The 9,391-nt window shown below is 50.8% G+C and overlaps 1 long non-coding RNA gene across 1 annotated transcript; it reads left to right on the forward strand.

Moving 5' to 3' along the window:
- The first annotated feature begins 1,744 nt into the window (after nt 1-1,744).
- On the forward strand, nt 1,745-3,681 carry LOC116598946. Its single transcript, XR_004289205.1, has 3 exons — nt 1,745-1,970; nt 2,459-2,871; nt 3,048-3,681. It is a non-coding gene; the product is annotated as an uncharacterized LOC116598946 (long non-coding RNA).
- The last annotated feature ends 5,710 nt before the right edge of the window (nt 3,682-9,391 follow it).

The following is a 9,391-nucleotide window of genomic DNA, read 5'->3' on the forward strand; positions in this document are numbered from 1 at the left end:
ACCTTCCGATTCCATTTCACTGACGCTGTGAATGGGTGGGGGAGGTGGCGGAGGGGCAGAGGGAGAGCAAGAATCTTAAGGCTCCGTGGCGAGCGCGGAGCCCGATGCAGGACTCGATCTCGTGAGCCTGGGATCATGACCTGAGCTGAAATCAAGAGTCGGACACTTAACCGACTGAGCTGCCACACACCCTTATATGAAAGCCAGTGGTTGCCAGAGGTCATAAGTGGGGAAGGGAAAGGCCTGGCAGGAAGGAGTTTTGCGGGGGAGGCATGATGGAACTGTTGTGTAATCTGCTTTTGGGGACAGTTATATGAATCTGTCCATGTGCTCAAATTTAAACAGTACACCCAGAGAAAAAGTCAATTTTAAGGGGTGCTGGGGTGGCTCAGTCCATTAAGCGTCTGCCTTCAGCTCAAGTCATGACCCCAGGGTCCTGGGATCGATTCTCCGCATCGGGCTTTCCTCTCAGTGGCGAGTCTGCTTCTCCCTCACCCTCTGCGGTCTCTCTCACTTTCACTTTCTCAAATAAAGAAAATCTTTTTTTTTTTTTTAAAGTCACTTTTCCTGCAGTAACATTTTTTCAAATTAGAAAAAGTTAACGGTGCTAATAATTCCTGACGTTGGCTTCCTACGGCCCCAGCTCTGAGCTGAGTGCGGTACCTCCCCTCCCTCGATTCCTCTCGAGGAGCCCATTTGGTGCTTAGGTGGCACATCTTGCTCGAGGTCATGTAGTACGTGTGGCAGAGCAGAAACTTGAACCCATGTCCGTCTGACTCAAGAACATGAGCTCTAACTGATGTGCAAAACAAAGGCAGAAGAAACATATATGTGGACCTACACTATTCAAACCTGGGTTGCTGAAGGATCAACTATTGTATATTATCTACATTTATATGTAATATAATGAATATGTATATATGTATATGCTTGTGCCTATGTGTGCATAATGAATATATATACACACATATATATGTAAAGCACTTGGTATAGGTCTACATATTGAAAGTATTCATTTAGTAGTAGTTGTTATTAAGCAGATCAAAGAAACGAAGTTGCTTCATTTAAAAAAAAAAAAAACAGGGGCATCTGGGTGGCTCAGTGAGTTAAGCCGCTGCCTTCGGCTCAGGTCTTGATCTCAGGGTCCTGGGATGGAGCCCCGCATCGGGTTCTCTGCTCAGCTGGGAGCCTGCTTCCCTCTCTCTCTCTGCCTACCTCTCCATCTACTTGTGATTTCTCTCTGTCAAATAAATAAATAAAATCTTTAAAAACAAAAAACAAAAAACAAAACACATTATTAAATGTCCTTGCTACCTGTAGCCCATTGACGAGTCCTTGAGGCGGCGGACTGACATTCTTCTTGGGACTCAATTGCTGGGATGTTGACACTTTCCTAAGGGCAAAAGGCAATCTTCTTCGCCCACCCCCAGGATCCTATAAGTCTACTTTAACAACATAAAGATGCCTTTGGAAACTTCCTTTATCTCTACCACTCCCACCCTGCAAATACTTGGCAATCATCCCCCAAGGATGTGACCTGTTGATATACATCTAAAGGGTCTCATGGAGTCAGGTAAGGGCTAGGTAGGGAGATGGAGGTAGGAGGCTTTGGGATCCAGCTCCCAGAAATCCCAGAAATGCTGAGGCAGCAGGAAACCAGAGATAAGGGAACAAAACAGACCATCCTGCCCTGGGCAGTAGAGGTGGGGTTTTTTAATGGCAGTCACGGTAGTCACGTTGTGACCAGGCCCCAAAGAAATAAGTCAGTAAAGATGTTTTCCACCAGTCCTTCCTCAAACCAAGACATCATGTGAATGTTAAGGTCACAGGCTCTGCGGTCTATCCTGAATGAAAGACCGGAGGCGAACTGGTCCGAACCCCTCTCACTCCTGAGAGCTTTATCTGTATCCCTGCATAACAAAAACTCTCTCGCTTTACCCTCTCCTTGGTCTGCAAGATTCTTCAACTCGGTGAGAGAAGAACCTTGCTCTCCTGTGTCATAACCATTGTGCCTCCTTGGAGCGGGAGGGCAGCAGTGGGAAATGATCACAGCGTCGGACAGGGGTGAAGACCGGGCTTGGAGAGGGTTCTCGTCTAGTGACGGAAACTATCAGGGAGGTGGGGGAGGGCTGGTCCTGGTTAGGAAAGGAGGCCCCAGGGTTGAATTTGCACCTAGCTGCTTAAGATAACTCTTTGGGAGTCCACCCCATTTTGCCAGGTATCCCCCAGTGTCGGGGGCCGGGTAGCTAAGTGCAACCACAGTGCCCTTGAAGCCTCCCTCGCTCTGAAGGGAAAAGTGGTAGGACTGGTTAGAGCCTTCGGCCCAGGGCCAGGGGTGGGATAATGGTGACTGGGAGATAGGGGGTCCTTGTCCAATTTTCCCCCCTATTTATATGTCCCATAAATTAACTTCTTTTCCTGTTTTGCTAAAGAATCTTTCATCTGTTGGTTGGTACAGGAAGGGAGGGATGACTCAGAGCCTGCCATCAGATCACTGAGGTGCCACCCAAGTCAGTGGACCTACTGAGCCCTCCATCCTGTGGGGTGAGCGGGGGTGACTCAGGGCAGGCTGGACCCAGAGACACCAGAAGCCAAAGCCCGAGGCTGGGGAGGAGCAGCACCTACTCAGCAAACTGAAGATGTCCGTGTTCTCAGGACGGCTGAGCGTTAAGCTCTAGGAACAGCATGTGGGAGCTGAGCCTGGGGGAGGGGGCCAGAGCCCACCGGGATGCTGAGCGGAGGGCAGTGGGTAGGCAGGGGTGGGGCTGGAGACCCTTAGAAGAAGCTTACTGGGGACTGGCAGACGGCATGGCTTCCATTCCAGGTGTGCGACTGAGTGGCCTGGAGTCTGCTTGTGGATAGGTTTGGAAGGTATTTAGCAGGGACGGATGGGGCTTGGAGGCAAATCACAGGGGAAGGGGGAGGCGGGGGAGGAAGGGAGAACTCGCAGAGGTCCGACTCAGTAAGGATGCTTGTTCTTGAGTCGGGGGTGCAGGAAGAGGTGGGGCTGTGAGCACGAGTTTGCTTGTGGAAACTTTCTATTTCAGGAGCTCCTGGGTGGTCCGAGCCAAGGTGTCTCGTTGGTGGTTAATTGCGACATTCCGGAGCTCAGGGGGGCCGCCCTGCAGTGTGGGCTTGGGGCCCACCAGCATATGAAGGGGTCTAAGAAGACTTCGAAGTACACAGCCTGACCAGGAAAAACTGGGAAGAGAGACAAGGAGGACCAAAGCAGAACCCCAGGAGGGCCCCACGTCCAAATTCATTGACGTATCACCCTCACTGTATGGACCCTGTCCGCACACTTCTATTGTCTTAAAGTTCTTTACTTCTTTCATTTTCAACGTCATAGATTTATCTCAAAGGAAAATTTACATAATGGGTGAAAAATCAACAGCGTAACCATGAATAACACTGATGATAAATAAAATACAATGGAAGCAGCGCCATGCTTCAGGATGCTAGCTAGAGAGAGGAAATTCGGAAATGTTCATCCTGGGTTCGAGACCCCGCTGCCCCAACTGAGACGTGGTCCCTGGAAGAAACCAGGATTGGGAGAGACTCAGAAAAGGAAATAACTTTCTTAGCAGAAAAAGTTCACTGCTATCAGCTCTTGTGACCCCAGCACGAGGCACGCCCTTTGTTCAGGGAGGGGCCCTCCACCTTGTTCTGTAAAGGACCAAAGAGTCAATATTTAGGACTCGGAGGGGCACTTACATCCCTGCCTGTAGCCCCTCCCCTTCCCAGCCCTTGCTAGCCATCGTTCCCAGCCGTTCTTAGCACAGGCTGGGTAAGACAGGCCCAGGGCTGGGTTTGGCCCGTGGGCTGTGGTTTGCCACCCCCTGATTTAAAGGATGGAGAGAAGAAGGGCAGCCCCCCAAAAGAGACAGGGTGCTACAAGGGGGTTCCTAGGCACTCAATTCCTGACCACTAATCAGAGTCGCGGCCCCAGCCACACATGACTCTGCTTGGCCTCCTTTTTTTAGGCTCCCATACAGGGTAATTCCTTATCCCCCACGAGTCTAGTGGGAGATGTGGCCACTCCCTCCTTTGCTGATGGTTGCACAGGACCGGAGACTCTCAGGACCCCTCCTTCAGGAGCCACTCCGGGGCTCGGTCAGCATTTTAGCATCAACACCTCCATCTTCTGAGGTCACTGCTTGCTTACTTCCCTTTCAGGTCCTCTCGGCACCTCCAATGAAGGCCCCACTGTTCCTCCCTCCCTCACTGAAGATTAGCCACCCTGAGGTCACCTCCAATGACCTCTGATCACCGTGGCTGCCCGCAAGTCCTTCCCTTCCTCAAGGAAGAGAAAGAGTTCAGTGACCCCTTCCCTACCTTGGGTCTCCCTTCTAGTCATGGTCTAGGTCTATCAGGGAAGGCCCTAAGAAGCTCAGCACATTCTCATGGAAACTGTATTTGGACATTTGTTTAGGGGGATGCCAGCTGCCTTGAGAGAAGTTTGATGATCCTAAGACCGCCATGTTGTAAGGATGCCCAAGCGAGTCACGCAGAGAGAACTCGGGGAAAGAGGGATGCTTGGCACCCCAGCTGTCCCAGCTCAGGAGCCAGATGTTTAAGCAGAAAAATGTGCAGATGGGCTCCAGCCCACAGTTAGCCTCATGAGACCCCAAGTAAGAGCTGTCCCACTGAGCCCAGTTGACTCCTAGTACCTGAGAGATAACAAATTATCCTTTTTAAGCCACTACATTTTGGGGTGGGTTTTTTACACAGCAATAAATTTCTGGGACACCACCGGAAAGTGAGGGCTTATCCAAGAAGTTTTCTGTCACACTGAGGCACAAGATTTAAACTCTCTTCGCCAGTCCAAACCAGAAGAATTTTCCTCAGCTTTGCAAGTCAGTGTCTGGTGCCCTCCTCAGAAAGTCGTATAAATTTTGCACCCAAGTGAAGTTGCTCACTCTTGAGCAACAGGAGCTGGTCAGTTGGGACAAGTATTTTTGGTCAGCTGACTGAGTCATACCTCAATCCTTTCTTCCTGTCTTCCTCTCACTGCAAAGCCCGGGATGGCCAGATGCACACTTTCTGGCTTTCCTGCAGAAGGCTTTATAAGCCCTGTGGTGGCCAATGTTGTGAAGAAAGTTCAGCTGTTGGGTTCTTGAAAACAGTCTGTTTGCTGGTAAGGAAAAACTCTGCCTGGTATCACCTCCCATTTCCTGCTTCTGAGCATGGTGTGTAAAAATGTGGTATATGGAGCTGCTGCAACCATCTTGACACCATGAGGAGAAAGCCCAGAGAACCAGAAAGACCATGGTCCAGAGCCCTGTCATATTATATGAAAAAAATAAACAACTATTTCTATAAGACATTGTTGGTCAGGGTTTATTATTATTATTATTATTATTTGTGGCTGAATACTTTTCTAACTGTGGCATCAGTCACGTCCACTTTAGGGACACCTGGGTGGCTCAGCTGGTTAAGCATCTGTTTTCAGCTCAGGTATGATCCTGGGGTTCTGGGATCAAATCCCACTTTGGGCCCCTTGCTCAGCAGGGAGCCTGCCTCTTTCTCTACCTGCTGCTCCCCCTGCTTTGTGCTCTCTCTCTCTCTAATAAATAAATAAAATCTTCGGAAAAAAAATCATGTCTACTCTAGAGACAAAAGGTCTCATTCATTCTTCCCTATAAAGAGGTCTGTCTTTCCAGTCTTTCTAATGAGTCAAATTTTGGTCTCCAGCATCCGGACACTCAGGTGGAGGGAGAAGGAAGGTCCCTTTACCTGGGGCTTGAGCTGGGGATTGGTGGGGAAGTTTCTGGCAGTGAAGTCTTGGGGTACAGTTGTGTGCTCTCCCCACCCTAGAGCCTAGGGACCTTCCCTAGCTTCAGCCTGGAATCCTGGGTACTGGAGGAATCAAAGATGCCACCCCCCGACCTGAGCACCAGGAAGCTCCCCCCGATCCTGGTGATGGGCTGGGGTGGGGGCAGGCTCTGGACGCAGCCGTGGAGAGTGGATCAAATAAAGGGCCTGGGCTGCTGTCCCAGCTCTGCCCCTAACCGTCTGTGTTTCCCTGTATCTCACCCAACTCCTTGAGGGCAAGCGCTCTGAGCCTTCATCCGTGAATAGGATACTCTGTGCTCACAGGGAACTGGTGAGCTTCAGGTCCCTGGTCTCTGAACCTCTTCCCAGAAACAGGTCATCCTGGGCAGTGAGAGGCCCACGGCTAACTGTTAGCAATGCCATTCCGGGAACCTCCATCTTCATGGGTCCTTGGAAATGGGAACCTGAGACCCATGAGGGTTGAGAGCAGCTCAGAGTCCCGAGGTTTCTGCAGCACCAGGTGCAGTGGGGAGCCGTGGGCAGGAGGGAGGTGGAGATCTCACCTGAGCAATGCAGAATAGGGAAAGGATCCAAGTTCCTAAGCTCCCTGATCTGCCATCAGCCCCTCGGGCTTGCTTCCTGGCGCAAGGACAGAGAGATGGGTGGGCGCCAAGCTACGCAGTGGTACAGAAGATCCCAGAAACCTGGGAGTCTGGCCTCTGGAAAGTTTGGGTTTTTCCCCCCTGGTTCCCTGGGAGGTTGAGCTGCAGGGGAAGTTCGCACCATAGGCTGTTCCTCTGGTTTTCCTGGAACCTTCTGGAAAGCCAGCCAAGAAAGGGTTCTGCCCACAGGGCCCTGGAGCTACAGATCCTCTCTTCCCTGCACCCAGGGAAGGCTGTTCTAGCTCTCCCTGGGGGAACGCCCTCAATGATAATAATAACAGAAGTACCGTCGTGGCCTGTGGGAGTGTTTTCATGCTCTGGGCAATTTCTTCATATCTTATCTCATCCAGTTCTCCCAACAAGTCGAACAAGTGTTCTGTTGGTCTTACAGATTAGGAAACGGGAGCAAAGAGGCCATCCTACCAGCCCTCCAGAAACCCGCTCAGCCAGCGCTCCCTCCAGCATTGCAACCAAGCGCCCCCTCTCTATTGAGCATCAGGGAAGGGGGTTCCGGACATTTAGGGGGCCATCAGCTACCTCCGCCTCCCCACTGGCCCTGATGCTCTCTGAGCAGGATGGTGGCCTGTGTTGGAGGCGTGGGGTCACAGAAGCGTCCTGCAGCGGTTCCCGTGGTGTCACACCATCTGGGCATGCAACTGTTTTGATTTCAGTGATTCGAGCTCAGCAAAAAAGACACTAAAAAGAGAAAGCTATGAATGCAGATGCTCAGGCCAAATTTAGAAAAATGCTTGCATTCTCTTGAAGAGAGGAGATGCGTGGGGAAGAGCGATGCTGGGGCTTCTACCGAATGTGCAAGTTTTTGTTCTGATATTGTACTTGAAAAATGAGAGCCACATATGGTATGGCGATGAGGCGGGTGGTAGGTGCACCAGTTTCTAGCACATCATTACCTGTCCTTTTCCGTCAGATTGAAATATTTCACAATTAACACTGTTTGTCATGTTTGTCCTTCTGTGGGACGTTGGGGTCGGGTGAATAAGGGCCCCCAGAGATACTCAGATCCTTATCCCAGGACCTGGGGGTATGTTAGCTTACCTAGCAAAAGGGACCTTGCAGGTATGATTATGTTGAGGAGTTTGAGACAGAGGGTTATCTGGGTGGGTCCGATGTAGTCACAGAGGTCATTAGAAGAGAGGGCCAGTTGGGGAGACCAAGAGTCTGGAGAGGTGAAGACAGAAGCATAAATCAGAGGGATGTGGCTACAGGTCCAGGAACGTGAGCAGACCCTACAAACCAGAAAAGTCAAGGAACTGATTTTCCTTGGGGATTTCCAGAAGGAACATGGCCCTATTGACATCTTCCTAGCTCCTGCAGGACTCATTTTAGACTTGACCTCCAGAGCTGTGAGATAACAAACTTGTGTTGTTTGAAGCCACTTGAGTTTATGGCAGTTTGTCACAACAACATGCACTTGGATGGTCAACAATTCCACCAGTGGGTGGCGGTGGGATTTCTTGAAGGGGGAACAAGACAGCTGGGAGAGGCACGCCTCCCACCCAGGATGGCACTGCTGGGATTCCTGAGTCCTGAGTCCCCAGCCCTGTGCTTTTGCTAGAGTCCCATCAACTCTAACTTCAGAGCAGGAGAGCAAGGATGTCAATGGTTTGTGGAACGAACATCAACACTCTCTTTTTTTTTTTTTTTTTTTTTGAACATCAACACTCTTATCATGGCCTCATGATACCTAGTTCCTCCTGAGGTTCCGGTGCCAAGTTACAAAATACTTGGTCCAAGGTTTAACTGCCTAGGGCTTCTCTTCTGGGTCTTAACAAATAAACAAACAAACAAAAAGACTGACTTTCCAGCAGGTGGACACCCAAGTGCTTCTAGTCCCTCACCCCACGCCCTCAACTTCCTTGTTCTGCGGCTGCTCTGGAGGTCACTGGGCAGGTGGCTTCTGACCTCCAAGCCAATTCCGTAATTTGTGAGCGCTCCGTCTGCAATGGTGTTGAGTTCTGGGGGTGGGAGGGAAGGGGTCCTTTTGGAGATGTCCTGCCCCACTGACCTTAGTCGTTCACAGTCTTTTAGGGGAAACTGTGACACATACCTGGACAGTCGCAGAACAAGGCACATGTGACCGGTAGGAGGGAGGGCTCCAAGATCCCCCATGTCCTGACTGACCTAATGGTTAGGACTCCAAACTCACTGCCCATCGCCCTCCCAGACTTGAAACTCTGCAAATGGGGTCCTTTGTCCTGAAGGGGCACAGAATCTTACTAGAGAGACAAAAACACAGAGAAATAAAAAAATCACTTGCAGTACCCAATAGTATTGGTAAGGACGTTAGTGCCCTCTTTGCGTCAGGACAGCTCTGGGGACTCTGAAAGGAGTAGTGAAGGCTTTTCCCGGGGAGGTGGGATTCCACTTGGGTCCTAAAGGCCCTCAGAACTTGTGGTGGGAAAGGCAAGGAGGCATTTGCTGCTGTTGCGGGGTGCGGTTAAAAATGTGAAGGGAGGGACACCTGGGTGGGTGGCTCAGTTGGTTGAACATCTTCGGTGCAGGTCATGATCCCAGTGTCCTGGGATCGAGTCCCACATTGGGTTCCTTGCTCAGCAGGAAGCCTGCTTCTCTCTCTGCCTGCCATTCCCCTTGCTTGTGGGCTCTCTCTTTCTCTCTCTGACAAATAAATGGTGGGGGGGGGAGGACTCTGAAGGGAAAGGGACAGAATGAGCGAAGATGTGAAGGTGCTGACAACAAAAGTTCCCAGTTGTGAGTTGGACAGGAGGGGCTCGCGTCAGCTGCTGGGAAGGTTGGATTTGGGGGGGGGCAGTATAATCTATGCTCATTCAATGAACTCCACGTCAAACCCAAGTGCGCCTTTAGTGACGCCATCAGTGCCTCCCTAGTACCTTCCCTGGTGAATCCGTTCCCCCACCGTGGAGGGAACCCAGGTATTCCTGAGCTTTGGCCGGAGCAAACAGGATAAGGAGGAA

This window comes from Mustela erminea, chromosome 9 (genome assembly GCF_009829155.1).
Source record: "Mustela erminea isolate mMusErm1 chromosome 9, mMusErm1.Pri, whole genome shotgun sequence".
Taxonomy (NCBI): Eukaryota; Metazoa; Chordata; class Mammalia; order Carnivora; family Mustelidae; genus Mustela; species Mustela erminea.